Here is a 27,005-nt window from a genome sequence, read left to right as displayed (position 1 = left end):
CCATAACTAAGTCTTAGATAGACTAAGATGGGTCCTTAGATAAGAAAATGCTTTTCCCAATGGTCTACAAAGCTGAGCAAAGTGGGTGATGCTTTAAAACATAACCTGTTGTTGGATAACTGTATCAGGCTTACGTGTTTTATATTTTTGCTTTTTTTTATTATTTATGATAGTCACAGAGAGAGAGAGAGAGAGGCAGAGACACAGGCAGAGGGAGAAGCAGGCTCCATGCACCGGGAGCCCGATGTGGGACTCGATCCCGGGTCTCCAGAATCGCGCCCTGGGCCAAAGGCAGGCGCCAAACCGCTGCGCCACCCAGGGATCCCCTATATTTTTGCTTTTGTAGTAATTTAATTACCACTTTTGGAGCACTTGCTACTTCATCTTCATTAGAAATTAACCCTCTGGGCAGCGCCGGTGGCCCAGTGGTTTGGTGTCGACTTGGGCCCAAGGTGTGATCCTTGAGACCCGGGATCGAGTCCTACTTCCTTTTTTTTTTTTTTTTTTTAAAGATCATGTATTTAAGTCTCCACCTTCTGACAATCTGAGGTGCAATATAGAGACATATATTTTTTTTTTTCTTCACAGGAAAACAGTTTTGATTTTAGCACTGTTCTGAGATCTTCCACCTTGAAACCTCCTCAGCCTTAAAATACTGTTCGTAGGATAACACCTAGCGGGACACAGGATTGCGTAATTGTCACACCAACAACACTGGCATCACAACTCTACTTTGGGGCTCCTAAGGGCAAGGTCTGGGTGTGGCAATGGCAAGTTCAGGTCCACAACCAGCTGGCTGAGGGAGAAAACAGCACAATGCACATGTGCATGGAGCCTGCTTCCCTCTCCCTCTCCCTCTCTCTCTCTCTCTCCCTTCTTCTCTCTGTCTGTCATGAATAAGTAAATAAATAAATCTTACAAACAGAAATAATTTAACTCTCCACTGAGGTAAGCCAAAGAGCTTAGTAAATAAAAATAAATATTAATTCTAAATTCTGTATCTTTCAATCAACTTTAATTTATCAAATCGAGATTACATAGGGTTAAAAATTAATTTCCAACAGTGAGACATATCCATTCTGATAACAAAATTAACAAAAATAGACCATAGTCTTCCATCTTTACCTTTTTATCTGTTTAAAAGTAACAATTATAAGTGTTTTATATACTACAGTAGCCCAGTAAAGGATTTCTGTTTTCCACATTCTTCATATGCACATAACTACAAAATCTGATTTTATTTAATAGTATGGTTTACTCAGTCTGTAAAATTTTATATCTACCATGGGTGGAATGAGATTGTGCTCAAAGAATCCCAAAATCTTGCTTAGGTCTTTTTCTCCCCTTTTTACATGACCTGGATCTGGGCTAGAGCAGTTTAATAAGTGTTAAATGTCTGAAAGGATGTGCAGATTTCACCTTTTAGGTTAATAGCAGCTCCTCAAAGAGATAAGCTTTGTTTTTCCATTTGAGTTTACTTATACCTCAAATATTAAATGTGACATTGCCTCAGAAATTGCCTGGCCAGGGATCCCTGGGTGGCGCGGCGGTTTGGTGCCTGCCTTTGGCCCGGGGTGCGATCCTGGAGACCCGGGATCAAGTCCCACGTCAGGCTCCCGGTGCATGGAGCCTGCTTCTCCCTCTGCCTGTGTCTCTGCCTCTCTCTCTGTGTGTGTGTGACTATCATAAATAAATAAAAATCAAAAAATTAAAAAAAAAGAAATTACCTGGCCAAACAAAAAAGTTAATTTCATCTTTTGTTAAATATACTGTTTAGCCTAAATAATAAAGGTAGGTCAGGAAAAAAAATCAGTATAGATAGAGGTATTAGATTTCAGGAAAATGAACTTAAAATGGTTACATTCTTCATTACCCTCTCAACTCAAGTGATGGGCTAAGGAGCTTTTGTGATCTGACCTGTTTACCTCTTCATCTTCCCTTTCATTCCTGCCTTCGTCCTCTCCCTGTTAGCTAGAGCCATGCTAAATTCCGTCCAGTTCTCTGACTGTGCCTTGTTTTCTTCTACGTTCTTGCGTGCCTAAATTCTGCTCATCTTCCAGAAATGCTTCTCAGAAGACTTCCCCGAGCTTCCACAGATGGACAAAGTGCCCATCCAAGTGCTGAGTGCACCTGAGTATGAGGTGTATCACTCACTCTGCTGGGGAATGCGGTCTCTCTCTGGACCCTAGGTCTGGAGTCTAGGTTACTTAAGGCACAGATGATTTCTTTTCCTCCTTCCTTCACGTAATATGCGTTAATATCATTAGACACAGACAAAATTTTTGAGGAGAGACTAAATTCCTCTGGATGATACATTTTTTTGGATGATACATTTAATATTTGTCTATATGTTTATTTTAGAATGGATTTTGAGGATCCCTGGGTGGCGCAGCGGTTTGGCGCCTGCCTTTGGCCCAGGGCGCGATCCTGGAGACCCGGGATCGAGTCCCACATCGGGCTCCCGGTGCGTGGAGCCTGCTTCTCCCTCTGCCTGTGTCTCTGCCTCTCTCTCTCTCTCTGCGACTATCATAAAATAAATAAAAATTAAAAAATAGAATTATTAGAATGGATTTTGGAATAGCGTATTTCCTTATTTCTTACAGTCAACATACACTTCGAAAAACCTGGATGTTAAATATATGTTAAGTGATGGTAATCTATTTTGTAAGAAATACTGAAAACAAAATCTTAACAGGTTTTCAAAAAATTCCAGTTTGTTAAAATGTGCTTAAAATTACAAATATAGAATCCTATGCTTAGAATTGTCGGTATGGGAAAGTATGAGAAAAAGCGATAAGATGTTTTTTTTAAGGTCTTCATTCGTAAAGAATGTGAGAGGACCCAGAAGGTACACCTTCTGAATGAATGCTCAGAAGGCAGTTTTGAAAGTTAGCCAGTAAAAGATTTTCAGAGTTTTGCCAACCCTGGAGGGTTGGCCCTAAAGCAATGGAGGGGGGATAAGACTAGGACAAGTCTAAAGGCATAGAGTCACAGGACTAATGATTGAAAGGCAAGGTCTGAAAGTGAAATACCAGTAGGAAGAAAAGCCAAGTGGTGCTGAATGGATGATGGTGGAGTAAAGCATGTGGCTCAGGCCATTTGTGACCCATGTAAAGAGAACAGGGTGCTCTACTGCCTTCAGGGGGCCAGATTCAGAAGGCAACAAGAAGGGCAAAAGAGATCCCTGAAAGAGTGGAGGAGTTTTACTTCATTTTAGTCAACCTTCAATGTCTGCCTTGTAACTTCAAATGTCTAGCAATTAAAAAGAATTGGAGAGCCGTGAAATGAGAGTGACCTTTGGTTCTACTTGTTGGCTTCATGTTGTTGTACATGTGTGTGCAGCCAACCAGCAGTGCCCATTATGTACCAGTTCATCTACTAAGAAGGGTCTTTTCCTGAAAATCAGGAAAGAGGAGAAAGAACTAGTTTTGATAGCTTTCTGATTTGGAAAAGCATTACAAAAATCATGATTTTCATTATACAGTAAGGGTGTACATTCCTTCCTTTCTGTGTACATTCGCATGAGGATTAACAATAGAGCGAGTCCTGTGAAATGAAGAATGGTTGTGTTCTAATTTAATTCCTTAATTTCCTGTTTCCTTGTTTCAAAGTGGAGATTTTGTTTTTTTTATTTGTATTTTTTATTGGGGTTTGATTTCCCAACATATAACATGACACCCACTGCTCATCACGTCAAGTGCCCTTCTCAGGGCCCGTCACCAGTCACCCCATCTCCCAACCCACTTCCTGTATCACTAACTCTTTTTCATTTCCCAGAGTTAGGAGTCTCTCATGGTTTGTCGTCCTCTCTGATTTTTCTAAGTGATGTTTTTATGTATTTATTTATTTTAAAATTTTTAGGACTTTATTCATGAGAGAGAGAGAGAGAGAGAGAGAGAGAGAGAAATGCAGAGACACAGGCAGAGGTTGAAGCAGGGTCCATGCAGGGAGCCCAATGTGGGACTCGATCCCAGGTCTCCAGGATCACAACCTGGGCTGCAGGCATCACTAAACCGCTGAGCCAATGGGGCTGTCCCAAAGTGATTTTATTTTATTTTATTTTTACGTTTTTAACTTTTTTATTGGAGTTCAATTTGCCAACATATCACATAACACCCAGTTTTCATCCCACCACGTGTCCCCCTCAGTTCCCATCACCCAGTCACCCCAACCCCCACCCACCTCCCCTTCCACTACCGCTTGTTCATTACCAAGAGTTAGATGTCTCTCATGTTTTGTCACCCTCACTGATATTTTCACTCACTTTCTCTCCTTCCCTTTACTCCCTTTCACTAATTTTTATATCCCCCAAATGAATAAGACCATATAATGTTTGTCCTTTTCCAATTGACTTATTTCACTCAGCATAATACCCTCCAGGTCCATCCACGTTGAAGCAAAAGGTGGGTATTTGTTGTTTCTAATGGCTGAGTAATATTCCATTGTATACAAAGACCACATCTTTATCCATTCATCGTTCGATGGACACTGAGGCTCCTTCTACAGTTTGGCTATTGTGGACATTGCTGCTAGAAACATCGGGGTGCGGGTGTCCCGGCGTGTGAATGCATCTGTATCTTTGGGGTAAATCCCCAGCAGTGCAATTGCTGGGTCGTAGGCCTGATCTATTTATAACTATTTGAGGAACCTCCACAGTTTTCCAGAGTGGTTGTACCAGTTCACATTCCCATTAACAGTGCAACAGGGTTCCCCTTTCTCCACATCCTCTCCAACATTTGTTGCTTCCTTTCTTCTGTTTGGTTTTTACTGACATTAAAAAAAAATGAAACTTCAGGATCATAAGTTTGTTGCATTTCTAAGTTCTTTCAACAACAATAGGAAATCATGTATTATGACTAGAAGTTTAAGTGAGTCCTAAACTATTGGAAGAAAATTCTAAAATATACTTTGAGGTTCTACAAGGAAAATATTGAGTTTAAACAAAAGAGCCAGAGATCATTCTTCCAGAAGTTTTGTTAAGTTGAATACAGAGCCCTTTTACAAGTATGTTAGAAAAATAAGTAGTCCCACAGTATCAGTCAATTCATGTATAAATGAGAAGAGAGGTACCATTAGTGAAACTAACTCTAAAGTAGTTGACTGCCAAGCTGATTGTTAAATTGGTTATTATTAAAACAGGAGAACAATCCCACACACTTAGAAATGAGGTCCCAGATTGGAAGAACTGGTTGCTCATAATCTAAGTTAAATAATTCCTTCACAATTTGAGTAGATATATATCAACATGGCAGTCTTATATGTAATTTATGGTGTTTAGGATATTATCTAATGGACTTCATGATTCCCCAGAGCTTATTTTTGAGAGATGCTAGTGAATACGGAGAGAGAAAAATGAATGCTCAAAAAAGTCCTATTGCCATCTTATACATTTGGGGAAACTGTAAGAATATGCCCAAAGAATCTTGGTCTTCAATACTTTTATATATAGTAATAACTAACACCATAAAATAGCACCCGTTTAGATACAATTGATGGTAGACATGGCAGTACTACACCCTTTTCTGCAATGCCGAGCCTATGTAGTACTTAAGACCTTTCTTCCAGGCATCAACATTAAATATTGAATACCTCTAGAAAGTGTGAAAATATTTTTGTCTTTGGAAGTAGTTTACGTGAAGTTTTCCTGCATGTCCCATTGGACTTTTGTAGTGATGATCCTCCTAGCATGCATTATCAGTAGTTGTCTGGATTTTATACACTAAAAAACCGATATTTTCTGTTACGGTTGAAATCTGTAAATTATCTTTATACTTAATTTTCTATGTCCTTTCATAGAAAAAAATAAGCAAAATAACCCACACAAAGAATGATGGTCCCCCCCCCAAATCCTTTAGCATAACCTTTGAGGAACAAGAACTGTAGGAGATCTATGTGTGTGTATCTGTACATACATCCACGCATACCTGGCAAGATTGAGCAGAAATCACAATTCTGACATCATCCTTGGTTTATGTCACACCTCTTCTTTGTTGTCAGCCTCTATTTTTCTCTTTGGGCTTTATTTGAAAAATACTTGGCCTCATATCTTTTGCTCTGAGACTTTAACTGTCATCTTTGAATTCTTAATTTCAGTTCAGAAACCCTAAGCTTAGAACTCACAAGTCTCCAGGTTTCCATGACTTTCACCAAAAATTGAAAAACCTGTAGGTTTGCCTTTCTTTTTTTAAACTAAATACATAAAAAAAGAAAAAAAATCCTTCTTCCTGTCTTGACAAACATGAGGAAGAAACTGCCAATAGAAATACAGGTGTGAGCAAGTCCTCCTGTAGCCTCCCCTTGTACTTTTAACAGAGCTTTGTCATAGGGTTAATGATGGAGACAGTTGACAACATGCATTGTATATGTCTGCTGTCAGCAAATTATATTGTATGACCATATTTTTTTCCAGTCCTTGAAAGGATTCTCCCAGTGTGATACCTCTTAATTTAAAGGAAAAAGAAGTGTTTTTTTCTCCTTTAAAATAATCATCAGGGCAGCCCAGGTGGTTCAGGGGTTTAGCACCGCCTTTGACCCAGGGCCTGAGGATTGAGTCCCACATCAGGCTCCCTGCATGGAGCCTGCTTCTCCCTCTGCCTGTGTCTCTGCCTCTCTCTCCCTCTCTGTGTGTCTCATGATTAAATAAATAAATAAATAAATAAATAAATAAATAAATAAACAGACAAATAAATGAATGAATAAACAAACAAATCTTTAAAAAACTAAATAAAATAATATTCATTATATTATGATATTTTTAAAATGCAGTAAAAGATGAGGAAATCATCCTGAGAGGCAGGATGCCTCTCTCATTTGGCCATCTTTTTAACATGTTATACTTATTTTCCTCCCTTGTTTAAGGCTTTTTTTTTTTGTACGTATACCATGACTTCTTTGTTAGTTATACTTTTGAGGAAGAATCTCTTCAATTTAGAGGTGCTGTATCTTTTTCTAGCCATAAATTCATTGTCTTCTAGAAATACACATTTGCTTCAATGTATCCCTTAGAGTGCAACAATCCTGAACTCCTATGGGATTTTTCACCAATGACCAATGAAACTTGTTTTTTCAAATTCCCTGTTTTATTGAAGCAGGTCTGAAGACCAGGAAGAACGCTGACTAGTGATCTGAATTGCAAAATGTTGAGAACTAACCAGTGAATTGTCATGGTGTCTAATGACTCTTAAGCACAAAGGAAGTTTATTAATTATTTGAAGTAAAGGCAACACAGTCATTTGTAGGAGATCCTTAGCTAGAAAGATTTGATATTCTTTAAAGAAAATTAATAAAACAAAACCTTAGAAAGTTTTAGAACTTACAAAAACATCAAAACCTGAGCTGCACAAAAGAAAAGTCATGTATCTGATGTCACAAACGTAAGGGAAGCAAGTAAGCGCAGGAAAGCTGGAAGCTTCTCGATTGGTTGTGGCCATAGAGAGTTTGGACAAGACAACAGGATGCCACTTTTATTTCATAGAGAGGTGTCGTTTGTGACCATCATTTGTAAATGGGTTTTCTGTTGGTTTTGACGGCAACAGTGTTTGCCACTTCTCTGGTCTAACTGGACTAAGATATCCCTCACTACTGTTACCACTAGTCCATGTTTGCAGTGCTGTTGGTTGGCTTTGGAAATGTGAACTTTGTGGATAAAACAGGGAAGTTTCTCTGGCATCGAGTGGGAAACAGGAGCCCACACAAGGATCTGTACGGATGGTGTGTGTGCATGCATGCATGAGATACTTTCACAACAGGATCTGTTATGAAATATTTATATATATTTATATATTTAAAATATACGTATCTTAAAATGAAGTGAGCTGGGGAAAAGACGATGTTATTAAGAAAACCATAAGGAAGAGGGCACCTGGGTCGTGCAATCGTTGGGCTCCTGGGTGATGCAATCAGTTAAGTGTCTGACTCTTGGATTTGGCTCAGGTCATGATCTCATGATCTTTGGATCAAGCCCTGCATCAGGCTTCATGCTTAGCAGTGAGTCTACTTGGAATTCTCTCCCTCTGTCCCCCTACTCATGTGTACACACTCTCTCTCATTCTCTCTCTCTTAAATAAGAAACTAAATCTTCAGAAAAGGAAAATCACAAGAGTAAAGACATTTATGGTACTGTACTGTATAAAGAAGTGGACCCGTGCAATTCAAAAACCTGTTCTTCAAGGAGTAACTTTATTCTGATCTTTATATCTCCCACTTATTAAGCCGTGATTGTTAGAAAGCCATCAGCAGTTGTCCCTAAGACTAATGACCTCTTTTTTTCTCTCTCCTACTCCTGGTGTGCATAACAGGAATGCTGCCCCTGTCTACTGCATTAGTGGGAAAAGATCTCTGAGGGCAATTTAGAAGACCTGATGTCATGCTTGCCCTTTTCAGGCTGGTTCACCTTTCCTCACTCCATGGGACCTTTGTTCTTTTATGTATGCTTAAATAGTAAATGGTCGTCAATGACTCTCATACAATATAATCTAGTTAGAAAATTGTGCATTTGCCACTCTATGAAGAGGTAAAACATGGGTGTGCAGTCACATATGACTTTGGATTCCTGGAGTGACCCTTGCTGTAGGCTTTGTTTTGGTAGAGCTCGTGTTCATCTCTAAGTGCCTGCCTTATAGAGGCCTGTGGGGAGTAAATGAGACCATACATGGAAATTTCCAAGAGTGTCTACCTGGGAGGAAGTACATATGGTCCAGGGTGGGGCCATGGGACTGGTGAGGCAGTGGAGGCCTTGACAGCAGTCAGACTTGATGCATTGAGTTTTCCTCTGCAGCAACGAGCAAAGCAGAACAGAGGTGCCATGGTCCCCAGTAGCCCCACTGTCATATGTCTTCAGCATATCCCTAAATGCTACTGGGCACCTACTTGGACAGTAATCATCCCAAATAGGTGGTCCTGAGCAAGCAGCTGTAGGGGTGCTCTGCAATCTCAGCATGTTTAGCCTTTTTTCCTGGGGTCATGAGTGCTATTTTCCAAAGAGAATACAAAAATGGAACCTGCTGTTTGTACCCATGTGTTCCTAAGCCGTGGCATATTGAAATTGGGTTGTATGGCATTGAGTTCCCTTTAGTGCTTATCAAGTAAGCTAACAGTCAAAACCTATTTTATTTTTACTGCTCTGGGCCTATTTCTTTAATGAATAAGTAATTTTTTGTCCTTAAAGAGGCTTATCGTGAAAGAGGGAAAGCTTTTTGGCATCAACTCTTACGTTAAAATTAATGGAAAAAGGAGAGCCACATTCATGGAAGTATCTTGAAGCTATAGAATATACAGTGAGAAATAGGGGATCCCTGGGTGGCACAGCGGTTTAGCGCCTACCTTTGGCCCAGGGCGCGATCCTGGAGACCCGGGATCGAATCCCACGTTGGGCTCCCAGTGCATGGAGCCTGCTTCTCCCTCTGCCTATGTCTCTGCCTCTCTCTCTCTCACTGTGTGCCTATCATAAATAAATAAAATAAAATAAAAAAATTTTTTAAAAAGAGAGAAATAATTTAGAGAGAGATGAGACAAGTAGCTTAATTAGGTTGAGATACATGAAATGGCTGACTTTGTTTTTCCTATAGAAACCAGTTTTATTTAGTTCAAGGTAGTATTTTCCAGAGATACCTTGATTCTGGCTTTATTCTATTTTGGAAGGCAGCTATGCTCACCACTATACCACCAACGCGGTTTTATTCTATTTTGAATACCTGTTGATGGTAGTACTTAACTACACTCCCGGCTGTTTTGTTTAAAGACAGATGTCTAAAATAATCATCTTCTTGGTGGACCATTTTATTTTACAAAGAGTGATAGGGTATGTATGTATGTATGTATTTGTTTGTTTGTTTATTTATTTATTTATTTATTTATTTATTTATTTATTTATTTATTTTCTTTCATCCTGAGTTGTAGACTGTAGCTTATGGTGTTTATTCTCGTAGATTTTTCTTTTTCTTTTTTTTTTCTCGCAAATTCTTCTGCTGAAGCAACAGAGAAGCTACATCTCTGCTGTCCTAATGTCTTGTCTGGTAGCCCCGTTTCTGTCTTGTAAGTGTTATCTATGTTTTGTATAAAAAATCATGTGGTTACCTTATGCATTGAATGTCTTCACCATAGTTCATAGCTGAATTTAGAATACTTAGAGACATCAAGGTCAGTTAGGATCTTTCTTTTAATGGTTCAGAAAATGGATTATGAAATCATTAACTAAGGGAAGAAAGATGATGGGTAGAGGAGGAGAGACCCAGGGGATGTGGGACTGAGACTTGCTCACTCTTGCCATGAGTGTGACTTGGCATGGTGAGGGTTGACTTTAGATTTGTGATTTGGACGCGTAGTTAGAAAGTATGTTTTATTAACCAAGATAGAGAACAGAGAAGAAAGAGGAAGTTACAGGGATTAGGGATTGCAGTGTGGGAGAGATGACACTTTCAGTTTTTGTGCTGAATTTACAATGACCATCGAGTATTCAGATTGGAGATATGTAGCAGGCAGCTGAAAACCAGAGTTGCAAACTTGAAAGATGGGTTTGTCTGTTTGTATATCATTTTTATGTGGTGTGGATTCACCATATAGAGGAACGATATTAAAAAATGAGAACAGCATTTTTTTCCTCTTTGATACTCGTTTTGAAGGAACATTAATGTGTTTGGTCAGGGTTTATGCTGTCATAGGAGGTGTGTGTGTGTGTGTGTGTGTGTGTGTGTGTACAAGGCATAACCATTCTTGTTGAATGTTTTGATTAATCTTTAGTTTAATGCAAGATCATATGATACTCTGAAGTTTTCATATTTATAATATAGGACATTCTATCTGAGGTTTTAAATTACTAAATCAGATGAGGACCCTTGGGAGTTTATTGGAAGTATATAATATTCCCTTTTAGGACAGGTAGTGATAAAATCCTAATGAGTTGTCAACTTTTGAAGATCTGTCAAGTTCCCTCATTGGTATTCATACAGGTATTTTTAATGGAAATAACTTCTTGCAGTCTAAAATGTTGTGAAAGAAATATTACTACACTCCTTCTGCCTTTATCTGGAACATTCTGCCTTTTTAGATATTTGTATGTTATGTCTATTGCCCCTAAAAGAATACATATGTTATGATTTATTACCTCTTCCTGCTTATAAGATACATTTTTTCATATTTTAACATTTTTGAAATTGTGATGTGTTTAGAGTCACCTGGGACATTAATTTGAGTTTTTTTCACCTTTGGAAAAGATGTTAGTAAATCAATTATGTATCTCAAAATCAATACTCAGAATCAGAATCAAGTAAATTCTACACACTAAATTATCATAATGCACTGCCCCAGGCATTTACTATTGTCATGGGGCACTTTGATTAGTTGATTCCAATTTTGGCTCCTTAGTTATTTTGTAGTACTGAGTTTAGTGTTCAGCCCCTGGCTAGAAACACTGATTTTTCTGATCTTCAGGCGATAGATTAACACTGAGAATCTTTTAATGAACTCATGATTCCTCCAACAATCTCTATCTGTCACCTACTTAGGGAAATGATCCCCCAATTGTTATGTGCTGACTTCCATTCTGAAGCTGGGAATGTCTGTCTATCTTTGTATTTCCAGAGCAAACCTCATGAAGTGGCACATGCTAAATGTGAACATGGAAGTGGGTTGGTGGCTTGACTCACAACTTTGACCTGACCTATGGTCCAGTACCTGCTTTTCTTTTTGAGAGTCCAAGATCCTTTGGACTCACTGAACCTCCACCTCTGTAGTGGACAGTGTTGGAAGGGATATCCAGAAAAATTCACTTGCTTTTATTTATTATGTTTTTAAGATTGTTGAATTAAGACACTAATTAGAGAATATTTGGGAATTAAAGAAAATCTTTAAAATTCTAGCATAATCTTACTGCACAGCAATTGTCATGGTGAACTTTTAATTGTATATGTATTTATTAGATAATTTTGTCTATATTTACATATGACATGAAATTGAAGTCATTTTTTCAAAATTATTCTAAAATGTTTCTTTAGTTCTCTTTAACTAAAACACCACATATTGATATATTCTTTCTTACAGAATTCTAATTTCACTTGTCTTTTCTTTTGGTCTGAATAATAGGTTTATTTATATTTATATTTAATTCTATTTTTATTTTTTTAATAAATTTATTTTTTATTGGTGTTCAATTTACCAACATACAGAATAACACCCAGTGTTCACCCCGTCAAGTGCCCCCTCAGTGCCCGTCACCCATTCACCCCAACCCCCCGCCATTCTCCCCTTCCACCACCCCTAGTTCGTTTCCCAGAGTTAGGAGTCTTTATGTTCTTTCTCCCTTTCTGATATTTCCCACACATTTCTTCTCCTTTCCCTTCTATTCCCTGTCACTATTATTTATATTCCCCAAATGAATGATACCATATAATGTTTAAAGATTTATTTAGTTATTCATGAGAGAAGAGAGAGAGCCAGAGGGAAATGTCAGTGAGTGTACATTTTTATGAGTACGTTGCACAAAATAAAGCTACTCTTTCTGTCATAGAAATACAGCAGTGGGGATTATTATGAGTATTTGTAGAAGTATTGAATTATGTCTAGGTGGATTTATGGGAGTGTGACTTTTCCTAATGTAAGAATGTACATTCAAGTTATTGCTGTCCTTTATTTACTTCTTGACTGAAAAATGTTGATTTTCTGACTTCAGAGTGCCAAATAAATAGGAGGATGAAGTTTTCTCTTTGGAGGGAATTCCAGTTTTAGTTTGTACCTACTCCTTTTAATCTAAAAATTGAAACAAAAGTTGTGTCACGAATCCCCATTGTTGTAATTGGTGACTAGTTAGAGTATACTGTACTTCAGGCTATTAGGTCTACAAATGCCATCCTATAATTACATTATTATTATTATTATTATTATTATTATTATTATTATCTTAACATTATGGCTTTGGAAGATTTATTTATTTTTTTATAATAAATTTATTTTTTATTTGTGTTCAATTTGCCAACATACAGAATAACACTCAGTGCTCATCCCGTCAAGTGCCCCCCTCAGTGCCCATCCCATATTCACACCCAGCCCCCGCCCTCCACCCCTTCCACCACCCCTAGTTCGTTTCCCAGAGTTAGGAGTCTTTATGTTCTGTCTCCCTTTCTGATATTTCCTACCCATTTCTTCTCCCTTCTCTTATATTCCCTTTCACTATTATTTATATTCCTCAAATGAATGAGAACATATATTGTTTGTCCTTCTTCGATTGACTTACTTCACTCAGCATAATACCGTCCAGTTCCATCCACGTTGAAGCAAATGGTGGGTATTTGTCATTTCTAATGGCTGAGTAATATTCCATTGTATACATAAACCACATCTTCTTTATCCATTCATCTTTCGCTGGACACCGAGGCTCCTTCCACAGTTTGGCTACTGTGGACATTGCTGCTAGAAACATCGGGGTGCAGGTGTCCTGGCGTTTCATTGCATCTGTATCTTTGGGGTAAATCCCTAACAGTGCAATTGCTGGGTCATAGGGCAGGTCTATTTTTAACTCTTTGAGGAACCTCCACACAGTTTTCCAGAGTGGCTGCACCAGTTCACATTCCCACCAACACTGTAAGAGGGTTCCCTTCTCTCCGCATCCCTCCAACATTTGTGGTTTTCTGCCTTGTTAATTTTCCCCATTCTCACTGGTGTGAGGTGGTATCTCATGGTGGTTTTGATTTGTATTTCCCTGATGGCAAGTGATGCAGAGCATTTTCTCATGTGCATGTTGGCCTTGTCTATGTCTTCTTCTGTGAGATTTCTCTTCATGTCTTTTGCCCATTTCATGATCAGATTGTTTGTTTCTTTGGTGTTAAGTTTAATAAGTTCTTTATAGATCTTGGAAACTAGCCCTTTATATGATACATCACTTGCAAATACCTTCTCCCATTCTGTAGGTTGTCTTTGAGTTTTGTGGACTGTCCTTTGCTGTGCAAAAGCTTCTTATCTTGATGAAGTCCCAATAGTTCATTTTTGCTTTTGTTTCTTTTGCCTTCATGAATGTATCTGGCAAGAAGTTACTGTGGCTGAGTTCAGAAAGGGTGTTGCCTGTGTTCTCCTCTAGGATTTTGATCGAATCTTTTTTTTTTGATCTGCCTTTCTTCACTTTTTTTAAAATAAATTTATTTTTATTGGGGTTCAATTTACCAACATACAGAATAACACCCAGTGCTCATCCCGTCAAGTGCCTCCCTCAGTGCCCGTCACCCATTCACCCCTACCGCCCACCCTCCTCCCCTTCCAACACCCCTAATTCATTTCCCAGAGTTAGGAGTCTTTATGTTCTGTCTCCCTTTCTGATATTTCCCACACATTTCTTCTCCCTTCCCTTATATTTCCTTTGACTATTATTTATATTCCCCAAATGAATGAGAACATATAATGTTTATCCTTCTCCGATTGACTTATTTCACTCAGCATAATACCCTCCAGTTCCATCCATGTTGAAGCAAATGGTGAGTATTTGTCGTTTTTAATGGCTGAGTAATATTCCATTGTATACAGAAACCACATCGTCCAAATTACATTTTGCAACATATAAATATAAAAGTGCCCAGGCCCACTCACAGGGCATGTGTCCTGAGCTCCCCTCTGCCTGCCAACATTTCTACTTCCTCAGCCCCCTCACCTTAGATAAGAAAGTCTGCCTTGCTGTATTAATGACTTCGGAATTTCTTACAAGACTTCTGAAAGAATGGCCACTTATTTGCACAGATGCCTGTGTCAGGCTATTTATCTAGATTTTCCATAAGCTATTCATCTGGCTTTGGTCATCCTAAGCCAACAAAAAATTAAAAATGAGTTATAAGTCATCGTGACCCATTTTAACCACAGAGTTAAGCCAGAGTAGCAAGGAGGTACCGAGAAACCACCGAAGTTTTCCACCTTCCAATTTATTTTTTTTTCTTTTTTTTTTATAAATTAATTTTTATTGGTGTTCAATTTACCAACATACAGAATAACACCCAGTGCTCATCCCGTCAAGTGTACCCCTCAGTGCCCGTCACCCATTCACCCCCACCCCCCACCCTCCTCCCCCTCCACCACCCCTAGTTCATTTCCCAGAGTTAGAAGTTTTTATGTTCTGTCTCCCTTTCTGATATTTCTCACACATTTCTTCTCCCTTCCCTTATATTCCCTTTCGCTATTATTCATATTCCCCAAATGAATGAGAACATACACTGTTTGTCCTTCTCCGGTTACTGTGGCCAAGTTCAAAAAGGGTGTTGCCTGAGTTCTTCTCTGGGATTTTGATGGAATCTTGTCTCACATTTAGATCTTTCATCTATTTTGAGTTTATCTTTGTGTATGGTGCAAGAGAGTGGTCCAGTTTCATTCTTCTGCATGTGGATGTCCAATTTTCCCAGCACCATTTATTGAAGAGACTGTCTTTCTTCTAGTGGATCGTCTTTCCTCCTTTATCGTATATTAGTTGAGCATAAAGTTCAGGGTCCACTTCTGGGTTCTCTGTTCTGTTCCATTGATCTATGTGTCTGTTTTTGTGCCAGTACCACACTGTCTTGATGAACACAGCTTTGTAGTACAACCTGAAATCTGGCATTGTGATGCCCCCAGATATGGTTTTCTTTTTTTTAAATTCCCCTGGCTGTTTGGGGTCTTTTCTGATTCCACACAAATCTTAAAATAATTTGTTCTAAGTCTCTGAAGAAAGTCCATGGTATTTTGATAGGGATTGCATTATACGTGTAAATTGCCCTGGGTAACATTGACATTTTCACAATATTAATTCTGCCAATCCATGAGCATGGAATATTTTTCCATCTCTTTGTGTCTTCCTCAATTTCTTTCAGAAGTGTTCTGTAGTTTTTAGGGTATATTTTGAGAACCATTTGAATGGTAAATGGTTCTCCAACCTTTTATTTTCAGGTTGTAGGTGTCCTTCTGTCTAAAATGAGTCTCTTGTAGACAGCAAATAGATGGGTCCTGTTTTTTTATCCAGTCTGAAACTCTGCGCCTTTTGATGGGGTCATTAAGCCCATTCACGTTCAGAGTTACTTGAACTTCTTCTTAAAGGGGAGTTTTAAGAGTCCCCCTTAAAATTTCTTGCAGAGCTGGTTTGGAGGTCACATATTCTTTCAGTTCCTGCCTGTCTTGGAAGCTCTTTATCTCTCCTTCCATTTTGAATGAGAGCCTTGCTGGATAAAGTATTCTTGGTTGCATGTTCTTCTCATTTAGGACCCTGAATATATCCTGCCAGCCCTTTCTGGCCTGCCAGGTCTCTGTGGAGAGGTCTGCTGTTACCCTAATATTCCTCCCCATGAAAGTCAGGGACTTCTTGTCTCTTGCTGCTTTAAGGATCTTCTCTTTATCTTTGGAATTTGCAAGCTTCACTATTAGATGTCGAGGTGTTGAACGGTTTTTATTGATTTTAGGGGGGGATCTCTCTATTTCCTGGATCTGAATGCCTGTTTCCCTTCCCAGATTGGGAAAGTTTTCAGCTAGGATTTGTTCAAATACATATTCTGGCCCTCTGTCCCTTTCGGCGCCCTCGGGAACTCCAATTAAACGTAGGTTTTTCTTCCTCAGACTGTCATTTATTTGCCTTAATCTGTCTTCATGGTCCCTTAATTGATTGTCTCTTTTTTCCTCAGTTTCCCTCTTTGCCATTAACTTGTCTTCTATGTCACTCACTCGTTCTTCCACCTCGTTAACCCTCGTCGTTAGGACTTCTAGTTTGGATTGCATCTCATTCAATTGATTTTTAATTTCTGCCTGATTGGATCTAAATTCTGCAGTCATGAAGTCTCGTGAGTCCTTAATGCTTTTTTCTAGAGCCACCAGTAGCTGTAGAATAGTGCTTCTGAATTGGCTTTCTGACATTGAAGTGTAATCCAGATTTTGTAACTCTGTGGGAGAGAGGGCTGTTTCTGATTCTTTCTTTTGAGGTGAGGTTTTCCTTCTAGTCATTTTGCTCAGTGCAGAGTGGCCAAAAACAAGTTGTGTTGGAACACGGGGGAGTATCACTGGTCCCTCTAGCTGGTCTTCTGGGGGAGGGGCCTGCTGTGCTGATTTTCAGGTGTTAGCACTTGGGGGAGCTGCTCTGCCCCTGCCTGCTGCAGGGCTCAGCGGGGGTTGTTTACCCCGCCAGGCCCCAGGAGGAACAGCAGCAGTTGCTATGGCAACTCTGGAAGCCTGGATTCAGCCTCCGCAGGAACTACGGGGCTCGGGGCCGCTGATCTGCTCAGCTCGGGGCAGGAGCGTCCTTGCTGTCCTGGGCCCTCCCGGCCTCTGCCTGTCCCGGGGGAGGCCAGATCCTGGGCTGTGTCCCGGCGCCCTGTGCTCCGGGGCCTGCGCTGTTGGATTCGCGCTCCCGCCCCGCAGCCCCCTCCGCGGAGCCGCCGCCCGAGCCCCTCCGAGCTGCTCCGGTCGGTCCCGCCGTGCGCGCTGCAGCCCTTAGGGAGCTCGGAGCACTCTCCTGCGCTCGCAGGTGCCTGTTAGTGTCCCAGGGAGCCCGAGGGCATCCCCGCTCTCCTGGGTCCTGCTCCACCTCCCCGCGAGCCCCTTTCCGCCCGCCCGGGAAGGTTGGTGCAGCTCCTGCTCCTCCGGGACGGGGACGGGGCTCTCCTGTCCTGGGGACACTCGCCCCGGCCTCAGCCCGGCTCCTCGCGGGGCCCCTCCCCCTCGGAGGCCTTTTGTTCCTTTATTTCTCTTTCCCCGTCTTCCTACCTTGATAGAAGCGCTGACTCTTCTCACTGTAGCATTCCAGCTGGTCTCTCTTTACATCTCAGGCCGAATTCGTAGATTTTCAGGATGGTTTGAAGGTTATCTAGGTAATTTGGTGGGGACAGGTGATTTGGGGACCCTGCTCTTCCGCCATCTTGCCCTCCCCTCCCTCCACCTTCCAATTTAAACACATAATTAATGTCCTCCCTTGCCAGAGTTCCCATTTGCATTTCACCACCTCTGCTATCAGTGGTCTCTCGGTGTCAATTAATTATTGAGAACTTTTAGGTAAATTGAGAAAACCTTTTCATTTATGAACTGACTTGAAATTCCGTTGGGAAGGAATACGGGATTCCTGGAATGTCCCGTGTGCAGAGAATTTACTAGAACTGATTCTAAACCCAGAGCAGCGTCATTATTCAGTTTAGTGTTAATGGGTCCAACAAAGCAAATTTAATCAATCCTTTTGGGACCTAAGCTGGGGAAAATTAAAATTAGGAGCATAAATTGTGACTTCTAGGGCAAGACAGTGGCTTGGTTACATCCTCCTGCTTATAGAGTGAATTGTGAGCTGGGCCCTAGCCAAGAGCAGTTGGCCTGCATTTCGGAAGAGAAATCGCCTCCTTTCCATGTGTGCAAAGATTTCCTGAATTCCACCCACAGTGGCTATTTCTGTGATGCATACAGAAATATGCAGGCGACTCACTCCGTACAACTGACAGGATTTCCAAGTGGTCCACTGACTGGCTCAAAATGAATTCCTTAAAATTCTCACAAGCTGACTTCATCAGGGGTGTGTGAGGGAAGCATAAATACCCAAGGAGAGAAAGCAACAAAGGTCTGTGACCAGAAGGCTGAAAATGGAAGCGCTCAGGGGCCGTCTGTAAGGACGCACACCAAGGGTCCTTTCGACCTGGACTGCCTATCACAGAAGTGAGTAATGACATTTGCATACGTGCAGAAACTGCCCTATCCCAAATTTTCCTTCAGCACGAATGCCAGGGAGATTCTAGAGATGCTGGTCAACTGATTCTACAGGACCTTCTACAAAAGTCATCCCAGAACTCCTGTCTCTACATGCATGAGGCCCTTTGCTCACACCTGCCTCCCTCTCACCCTCTCTCTTCCTCTCTCACTGGATCTACCCTGGCAGACACCGTTTGGGCTGCAAACCCTTCAAGTTGTATGGAAACATGCACATTACTGAGGCATAGAAGGAGAACCGTACCCCTCCGGGCAGTAGACCAGATTGACTTTAAAATAATCACATCGCAGGAATTTAGAGTCTCTTGTCCCCCAACTTACTTACAAAAGGTCATAAACAAACCGGCTTTTAAACACCTCCTCGGGATCCCTGGGTGGCGCAGCGGTTTAGCGCCTGACTTTGGCCCAGGGCGTGATCCTGGAGACCCGGGATCGAATCCCACGCTGGGCTCCCAGTGCATGGAGCCTGCTTCTCCCTCTGCTTGTGTCTCTGCCTCTCTCTCTCTCTGACTATCATAAATAAATAAAAATAAAATAAATAAAATAAACACCTCCTCATTCAGCTATGACATTATTTCTAGTTTTGACCTGGGGAGAGAGAAAGAGAGAGAGAGTCCTGGGGTTCATGCTTTGGACTCAAGCTTTGACAAGTGCCACTGCATTACACAGAGAAGATGCAGGGGTGACCCAGCAGGAGGAGCCGAGCACCCTGAGGGAAGCGGCCTCTGGGGGGAGCAGAGGGCACAGCATTTTTCCCTCCATCTCAGGTGGCCCTCCCGTCCTCCCTCCACCCCCAGGCCTCTGGCTCCCATGGAAATGAGAAGCCAGCACAACACTTGGCTGGCAGGCAGGCAAGGCCTTCAGGATGCTCTCCTCCCCTCAACATCCCAAGTTAGCTGGGGCCAGGGTCAGCCAGGATTTGGGGGCCCTGGAGGCTGGGCCGGGCCCACGCACTTTAGAGGAAGGGCTCTCGCGCCACCTAGTGATGAGCATCATCTTCTTCATCTCCTTCATCTCCCCAGCCCTGCTGCAACCTGGAGATTAAGGATAGGGATTGAGCCTTTTGCCCCCTTGTTGTCATCCAGAGAAGCCAGCGGGTGGCACTTTCATGTGGCAGCCCAGGCTGGTGCCCTGCCTTCAGAAGAGGTCTGTGCTAGAGCCTGTTGTCATTTTTGGAGGCCTGTGTGAAACCCACGGCCCATACTCCCTTTCCGACTTTGCATGGAAGTGAAAAGACCAAAGTTGGCACATCAAAGCCAGAATATCAACCTGAGGGACGCGTGTGTGACTCAGCGGGTGAGCATCTGCCTGTGGCTCAGGGCGTGACCCCAGGTTCCTGGGATGGAGTCCCACATCGGGCTCCCTGCATGGAGCCTGCTTCTCCCTCTGCCTGTGTCTCTGCCTCCCTATCTCTGTCTCTCTCATGAATAAATAAAGTGTTAAATAAATTTTTAAAAAAGGATGAAGCTTATTCAACAAAGGAGGAAAGACTATCCATTGGAAAAAGACAGTCTCTTCAGTAAATGGTGCTGGGAAAATTGGACATCCACATGCAGAAGAATGAAACTAGACCACTCTCTTGCACCAGACACAAAGATAAACTCAAAATGGATGAAAGATCTAAATGTGAGACAAGATTCCATCAAAGTCCTAGAGGAGAACACAGGCAACACCCTTTTTGAACTCGGCCACAGTAACTTCTTCAAGATACATCCACGAAGGCAAAAGAAACAAAAGCAAAAATGAACTATTGGGACTTCATCAAGATAAGAAGCTTTTGCACAGCAAAGGATACAGTCAACAAAACTCAAAGACAACCTACAGAATGGGAGAAGATATTTGCAAATAACATATCAGATAAAGGGCTAGTTTCCAAAATCTATAAAGAACTTATTAAACTCAACACCAAAGAAACAAACAATCCAATCATGAAATGGGCAAAAGACATGAAGAGAAATCTCACAGAGGAAGACATAGACATGGCCAACATGCACATGAGAAAATGCTCTGCATCACTTGCCATCAGGGAAATACAAATCAAAACCACAATGAGATACCACCTCACACCAGTGAGAATGGGGAAAATTAACAAGGCAGGAAACCACAAATGTTGGAGAGGATGCGGAGAAAAGGGAACCCTCTTACACTGTTGGTGGGAATGTGAACTGGTGCAGCCACTCTGGAAAACTGTGTGGAGGTTCCTCAAAGAATTAAAAATAGACCTGCCCTACGACCCAGCAATTGCACTGTTAGGGATTTACCCCGAAGATTCAGATGCAATGAAACGCCGGGGCACCTGCACCCCGATGTTTCTAGCAGCCATGTCCACAATAGCCAAACTGTGGAAGGAGCCTCGGTGCCCATCGAAAGATGAATGGATAAAGAAGATGTGGTTTATGTATACAATGGAATATTACTCAGCCATTAGAAACAACAAATACCCACCATTTGCTTCAACGTGGATGGAACTGGAGGGTATTATGCTGAGTGAAGTAAGTCAATCGGAGAAGGACAAACAGTGTATGTCCTCACTCATTTGGGGAATATGAATAATAGTGAAGGGGAATATAAGGGAAGGGAGAAGAAATGTGTGGGAGATATCAGAAAGGGACACAGAACATAAAGACTCCTAACTCTGGGAAATGAACTAGGGGTGGTGGAAGGGGAGGAGGGCGGGGGGTGGGGGTGAATGGGTGACGGGCACGGAGGGGGACACTTGACGGGATGAGCACTGGGTGTTATTCTGTATGTTGGTAAATTGAACACCAATAAAAATTAATTTATTAAAAAAAAAGAGGAAAACTAAAAAAAAAAAAAAAAAAGAACTTATTAAACTCAACACCAAAGAAACAAACAATCCAATCATGAAATGGGCAAAAGACATGAACAGAAATCTCACAGAGGAAGACATAGACATGGCCAACATGCACATGAGAAAAAGCTCCGCATCACTTGCCATCAGGGAAATACAAAGCAAAACCACAATGAGATCCCACCTCACCCCAGTTAGAATGGGGAAAATTAACAAAGCAGGAAACCACAAATGTTGGAGAGGATGCGGAGAAAATGGAACCCTCCTGCACTGTTGGTGGGAATGTGAACTGGTGCAGCCACTCTGGAAAACTGTGTGGAGGTTCTTCAAGGAGTTAAAAATAGACCTGCCCTACGACCCAGCTATTGCCCTGCTGGGGATTTACCCCAATGATACAGATGCAGTGCAATGCTGGGACACCTGCAACCTGATGTTTATAGCAGCAATGTCCACAAGAACCAAACGGTCGAAGGAGCCTCGGTGTCCATCAAAAGATGAATGGATAAAGACGATGTGGTTTATGTATACAATGGAATATTCCTCAGCCATTAGAAACGACAAATACCCACCATTTGCTTCGACATGGATGGAACTGGAGGGTATTATGCTGAGTGAAATAACTCAATCAGAAAAGGACAACCATTATATGGTCTCATTCATTTGGGGAATACAAAAAATAGTGAAAGGGAATAAAGGGGAAAGGAGAAAAAAAAGTGAGTGGTAAATACCAGAGAGGGAGATAGAACATGAGAGACTCCTAACTCTGAAACGAACTAGGGGTGGTGGAAGGGGAGGTGGGCGGGTGTGGTTGGGTGATGGGCACTGAGGGGGGCACTTGACGGGATGAGCACTAGGTGTTATTCTATATGTTGGCAAATTGAACACCAATAAAAAATAAATTTATAATAAAAAAAGAAGCTAAACCCAAGCATTTTGACTCTGGAGCCTGCCATGTTGCTAGGCTGCCTTGGTTTCTACATTAGGCTGTGATCAAATAGGGATGGGCATAGAATACTTAAATATATTGAGATACTAATGGGAAAGAATCTGGTATTTGAAGAATATTTAATAGAATGAGAAGTTTTGATCATATCTTAAAAAGAAGTGAAAATTTCTTGAATGCTCACACTTTGCCTAACATTGTGGTAAATTGCTATATATTCATTGTCTCACTTAATCCTCATGTGAACTGATGGTACATTCCATCTACTATTATCTCCATGTTAAGAATATGGAGACTGAGGGATGCCTGGGTGGTTCAGTGGTTGGGTGTCTGCCCTCGGCCCAGGGCATCATCCTGGAGTTCCAGGATGGAGTCCCATATCCAGCAACCTGTGTGGAGCCTGCCTCTCCCTCTGCCTGTCTCTGCGCCCCCCCTCTCTCTCTCTTTGTGTGTCTCTCATGAATAAATAAATTAAATCTTAAAAAAAAGAATGTGTCACCAGAGTCAATGTGCACAAGCACTGTGCCATGTTGATTTTAGGACAGAAAATCATATAAGCTCTATGATGTCTGTTTGGGTGATGAATGCACAGACACACATATAGGTATGGACACATGTAGGTAGAAGAAAAAGACCAGAAGATATACACAAATATTTAAAAGTGATTATCACCAAGAGCTGGTTTATTTGCTGTTGAGTTGAATAAGTTCTTTATAGATATTGGATACTAGTCCTTTAACTGATACTTCATTTGCAAATATCTTCTCCCATTCTGTAGGTTGTCTTTGAGTTTTGTGGACTGTATCTTTTCCTGTGCAAAAGCTTTTTATCTTGATGAAGTCCCAATAGTTCATTTTTGCTTTTGTTTCTCTTGCCTTCATGGATGTATATTGCAAGAAGTTACTGTGGCCGAGTTCCAAAAGGGTGTTGCCTGTGTTCTCCTCTAGGATTTTGATGGAATCTTGTCTCACATTTAGATCTTTCATCCATTTTGAGTTTATCTTTGTGTATGGTGCAAGAGAGTGGTCTAGTTTTATTCTTCCGCATATGGATGTCCAATTTTCCCAGCACCATGTACTGAAGAGAGTGTCTTTCTTCCAGTGGATAGTCTTTCCTCCTTTATCGAATATTAGTTGACCATAAAGTCGAGGGTCCACTTCTGGATTCTCTATTCTGTTCCATTATCTATGTGTCTGTTTTTGTGCCAGTACCACACTGTCTTGATGACCACAGCTTTGTAGTACAACATGAAATCTGGGATTGTGATGCCGCCAGCTCTGGTTTTCTTTTTTAAAATTCCCCTGGCTATTCGGGGTCTTTTCTGATGCCACACAAATCTTAAGATGATTTATTCCACCTCTCTGAATAAAGTCCATGGTATTTTGATAGGGATTGCATTGAGCATGTAAGTTGCCCTAGGTAGCATTGACATTTTCATAATATTAATTCTTCCAATCCATGAGCATGGACTATTTTTCCATCTCTTTGTGTCTTCCTCAATTTCTTCAGAAGTGTTCTGTAGTTTTTTGGGTATAGATCCTTTACCTCTTTGGTTAGGTTTATTCCTAGGTATCTTATGCTTTTGGGTGCAATTGTAAATGGGATTGACTCCTTAATTTCTCTTTCCTCAATCTCATTTTTAGAGTATAGAAATACCACTGACTTCTGGGCATTGATTTTGTATCTTGCCACACTGCCAAATTGCAGTATAAGTTCTAGCAATCTTGGTGTGGAGTCCTTTGGGTTTTCTATGTAGAGTATCATGTCATTGATGAAGAGGGAGAGTTTGACTTCTTCTTTGCCAATTTGAATGCCTTTTATTTCTTTTTGTTGCCTGATTGCTGAAGCTAGGAATTCTAGTACTATGTTGAATAGCAGTGGTCAGAGTGGACATCCCTGTCTCGTTCCTGATCTTAGGGGAAAGGCTCCCAGTTTTTCTCCATTGAGAATGATATTTGCTGTGGCTGTGGGCTTTTCGTAGATGGCTTTTAAGATGCTGAGGAATGTTCCTTCTATCCCTACGCTCTGAAGAGTTGTGATCAGGAATGGATGCTGTATTTTGTCAAATGCTTTCTCTGCATCTGTTGAGAGGATCATATGGTTCTTGGTTTTTCTCATGCTGACCTGATCAATCACATTGATTGCTTTACGAGTTTTGAACCAGTCTTGCATCCCAGGGATAAATCCCACTTGGTCATGGTGAATAATCTTTATTTGCTGTTGGATCCTATTGCCTAGTATCTTGTTGAGAATTTTTGCATCTGTGTTCATCACGAATATTGGTGTATAATTCTCCTTTTTGGTGGGGTCTTTGTCTGGTTTTGGAATTAAGGTGATGCTGGCCTCATAGAATGGGTTTGGAAGTTCTCCATCTCTATCTTTCGGAACAGCTTTAGTAAAATAGGTACGGTTTCTTCTTTAAAAGTTTGATAGAATTCCCCTGGGAAGCCATCTGGCCCTGGACTTTTGTGTCTTGGGAGGTTTTTGATGACTGCTTCAATTTCCTCCCTGGTTATCGGCCTGTTCAGGTTTTCTATTTCTTCCTGTTTCAGTTTTGGTAGTTTGTGGTTTTCCAGAAGTGTGTCCATTTCTTTTAGATTGCCTAATTTATTGGCGTATAACTGCTCATATGTTTTAAAAATCATTTGTATTTCCTTGGTGTTGGTGGTGATCTCTCCTGTCTCATTCATGATTTATTAATTTGTGTCTTTTCTCCCTTCTTTTTAATAAGGCTGGCTAATGGTTGATCTATCTTATTAATTCTTTCAAAGATCCAAATCCTGGTTTTGTTGATCTGTTCCACAGTTCTTCTGGTCTCTATTTCATTGAGTTCTGCTCAAATTTTTATTAATTCTCTTCTTCTGCTGGATGTAGGATCTATTTGCTGTTTTGTCTCCAGGTCCTTTAGGTGCAAGGTTAGCTTTTGTATTTGGGTTCTTTCCTGTTTTTGGTGGATGCTTGAATTGTGATGTATTTCCCCCTGAGGACTGCTTTTGCTGTATCCCAAAGATTTTGAATGGTTGTATCTTAATTCTCATTAGTTTCCATTAATCTTTTTACTTCTTCTCTAATTTCCTGGCTGACCCTTTCATCTTTTACAGGATGGTCCTTAACCTTCACGTGTTTGAAATCCTTCCAAACTTCTTTTTTGTGATTTAGTTCTAATTTCAAAGCATTGTTGTGCAAAAATATGCAGGGGATGATCCCAAAATTTTGGTATCGGTTAAGACCTGATTTGTGACCAAGTATGGGGTCTTTTCTGGAAAAAGTTACATGTGCACTTGAGAAGAAGGTGTATTCAATTGCGTTTGGATGTAAATTTCTGTAATATCTGTGAAATCCATCTGGTCCAGTGTATCATTTAAAGCTCTCGTTTCTTTGGAGATGTTGTGCTTAGAATATCTGTCGATTGTAGAAAGTGCTAGATTGAAGTCTCCAAGTGTAAGTGTATTATTATCTAAGTATGTCTTAACTTTGGTTATTAATTGATTGATACTTGGCGGCTCCCATATTCAGGTCATAAATATTCATGATTCTTATGTCCTCTTGTTGGATAGATCCTTTAAGTATGATATAGCCCGTCTTCATCTCTTACTACAGTCTTTGGGACAAACTTTAATTTATCTGATATGAGGATGGCTACCCCTGCCATCCTTGAGGACCATTTGAATGGTACATGGTTCTCCAACCTTTTATTCTCAGGCTGTAGGTGTCCTTACATCTGAAACCAGTCTCTTGTTGACAGCCAATAGATGAGTCTTGCTTTTTTTTTTTCCTTTTTTTTTTTTATAAATTAATTTTTATTGGTGTTCAATTTACCAACATACAGAATAACACCCAGTGCTCATCCCGTCAAGTGTACCCCTCAGTGCCCGTCACCCATTCACCCCCACCCCCCGCCCTCCTCCCCCTCCACCACCCCTAGTTCATTTCCCAGAGTTAGAAGTCTTTATGTTCTGTCTCCCTTTCTGATATTTCTCACACATTTCTTCTCCCTTCCCTTATATTCCCTTTCACTATTATTCATATTCCCCAAATGAATGAGAACATACACTGTCCTTCTCCGGTTACTGTGGCCAAGTTCAAAAAGGGTGTTGCCTGAGTTCTCCTCTGGGATTTTGATGGAATCTTGTCTCACATTTAGATCTTTCATCTATTTTGAGTTTATCTTTGTGTATGGTGCAAGAGAGTGGTCCAGTTTCATTCTTCTGCATGTGGATGTCCAATTTTCCCAGCACCATTTATTGAAGAGACTGTCTTTCTTCTAGTGGATCGTCTTTCCTCCTTTATCGTATATTAGTTGAGCATAAAGTTCAGGGTCCACTTCTGGGTTCTCTGTTCTGTTCCATTGATCTATATGTCTGTTTTTGTGCCAGTACCACACTGTCTTGATGAACACAGCTTTGTAGTACAACCTGAAATCTGGCATTGTGATGCCCCCAGATATGGTTTTCTTTTTTAAAATTCCCCTGGCTGTTTGGGGTCTTTTCTGATTCCACACAAATCTTAAAATAATTTGTTCTAAGTCTCTGAATAAAGTCCATGGTATTTTGATAGGGATTGCATTATACATGTAAATTG

The sequence above is a fragment of the Nyctereutes procyonoides genome, unplaced genomic scaffold (assembly GCF_905146905.1).
Source record: "Nyctereutes procyonoides isolate TBG_1078 unplaced genomic scaffold, NYPRO_anot_genome, whole genome shotgun sequence".
NCBI lineage: Eukaryota > Metazoa > Chordata > Mammalia > Carnivora > Canidae > Nyctereutes > Nyctereutes procyonoides.
The sequence above is the reverse complement of the archived record's forward strand: the minus strand, read 5'-3'. Positions refer to the sequence as shown.